Raw genomic sequence first — 2,524 nt, 5'->3', positions numbered from 1 at the left:
ATCCCCAATATTCCTGGAATTCAAAATGTATTAAAATAAAATGAAATCATGTTAAAAAAAACTCATATCACAAGACATTAGAAATCTATACGGGTCTCCCCAGCAACCCACTTTATATAACTTCTAGATCTTCTCTAACCAGGTCAATATTTACTTCTAAACTACTTGGCATAGCATTTACTGTGTTCACTATCCTTATTGTCTTCACTATTCAACTGACATTAATCCTTTTCCATCTATTTTTATTTAATTTTCACATGTATAGCTCTTATATCAACTATGGCCTAAATTTCTAAATAACTTGGACTGGTATCTTATCATTCTTGGGATTATTTCTCACAGTTTCAAGTACAATGGAATATACTTATAATGGAGGAAAAAAAGAAGAGAGGGAAGGAAGGAAGGAAAGGAGATACAGAGGGAAGATGAATAAATGCATTTCCCTCCCTATTAAGCTACTCACCAAGAGTTCTTAAATCATCAAAGTACTCACTTAAGCAGAGTTGGCAAGATTTAAATAAACCTTGAAAGGAAGAACTGTTTGTTTCAGAATTTATTGATCTGATTATCAAAAAGTTGGCAGGTCTTAATTTGCTAGATGAATCAGATACCACATAAGCCTCTCCAAACTAAGAGAAAAGAACATAGGAAGTCTCTTCCCCATAACTCTGACGACAGAATTGTTTTTCAGTTCCTTATATCCTATGACAAATCTGTGAACTTGCAGGGAACTTGAACTTCTTGTGATATGTCTGTGAAGAGAAATGAAGGGAGCTGTATCCCTCTTCTCCAGTCATCTATCTGTTCATCTCTCCATCCATGAATTCAATATTTATGTGTTGCATGCTTACTATGTGCTAGGTTCTCTCCCAGCCTCTGGAGATATAGCAGTGAACAAAATAGAAAACAAAAAACAACCACTGTCCCCTCATTGAGCTTGCATTCTAATCAGGGAGAAAGATGATAAAGTAGAAAAATAAGTAAAATATATTTATGTTATTGTTTATAAGTACTAAAAGAAAAAAAAGTAAAGCAGGGGAGGGAAATATGAAGTGTGGTATAGGGAGAGAGATGCTGGGAACAGAAAGGATGGAGAAGGAAGGCCTTACTGAGAGGGAGATTTTTGCATACAGACCAGAAGGAACTGAAGGAGGAAGCCAATGAATGAATGAATATCTTAGAGAGGAGCATTTCAACCAGAAACAAAAGCAAGTACAAAGGACCTGAGGCAAGAGACAGCCTGAATGTTCCCTCTTGGAACAGCCCATAAGACTAAAGCACAGAGAGCAAGGGGAAAGGAGGTAAGGAGATCGGTGAGGTTAAGGGAGGGAGCAGATCGTGCAGGGCCCCTAGATGATAGTATGAACTTTGGCTTGTACTCTGAAGGGGTGGGAAGCATGGAAGGTTTGAGAAGAGGGACTGCATGATCTGAAGTCCTTCCTGAAAGGATCGCTCTGGTTGCTGTGAGGAGGAAAATCAAGTGGGTCTGGGTTCTTGGATGCCAAGTGAAGTAAGCACTTCACAAGAAGAGCGAGTTTCACCTGTGGCAGTTAGGTCAAGTAAGGTAAGTACTGAATGGCTCATTAGGTTTTGCAACACCCACAACCTTGACAGGAATCACTTGGTGGTATGGGAAGGAGGCATTGTCCTTGGAGCGAGTACAAGAGAGAATGGGGGGAAGAAATTGGAGGCAGCCAGTAGGGTAGACTCTTTCACGGAGCCATGCTGTAAAGGGAAAGAGAGAAATACAGTGGTTAGCTGTGGGGCAAATGGGGTCATGAAGGTTTAAGATGAGAAAACTAAAGGCATCTTCAGTGAAGGGTGACTATGATATCCCTTCATTAAGTACTTCTCTTTCCTCTCATACCACACTTCCCTCAGAAGCCGTCCCACTCACTCCCTTTTCTCCTCTCAAGTGCACTGCAAACGTCCCACAGCAACTGCATACACAACTTCACTGCATCTGCTGCCATTCATGAACGTTCAAACATTGACCATCCCCATTTATCATATTTGCTTAATAACTGTTGAGTGAACTCCACCACATGCCAGGTCCTGTGCCCTGGAGGATTCCCACAGGCCCCGCCGTTATGAAGCGAACGACTTCTCTGGGAAGAAAGTCAGCAGATGTGGAAACGTACGTCAGTCAGGCCCAGGATGAAAGAAGTGCTCTACCAGAGGTCTGCCGAAGGAGCAGGGAGGCAGAACGACCGCCATCGCTGAGGGAGCGCCTCATCAGTCCCAGTCACCCCTCACTCTGCCCTTTCGACTGTCCCGCTCGGTCACCTCGCTGTTCTTTTCTGGAACCTTCCTTCACCCAATTCCCTAACTGTTCTACTTTGCCCGTGTTGAATTACCCTTCCTCAGCCTCTTCCCATCTCCTCAGCAAATCTCGCCTCCCCACTTCTGTCGCTTGAGAGTCCTGTCCATTCTTCGGTCCCGGTCCCCCACGCTCTCGGTGTCGGCGGGACCTCCGCGTCCCCTCCGGCCCCCGGCCGCACCGTGCTCTCGCCCCGCCGCCTTC

Source organism: Galeopterus variegatus, unplaced genomic scaffold (assembly GCF_000696425.1).
Source record: "Galeopterus variegatus unplaced genomic scaffold, G_variegatus-3.0.2 Scaffold4712, whole genome shotgun sequence".
Taxonomy (NCBI): Eukaryota; Metazoa; Chordata; class Mammalia; order Dermoptera; family Cynocephalidae; genus Galeopterus; species Galeopterus variegatus.
The sequence above is the reverse complement of the archived record's forward strand: the minus strand, read 5'-3'. Positions refer to the sequence as shown.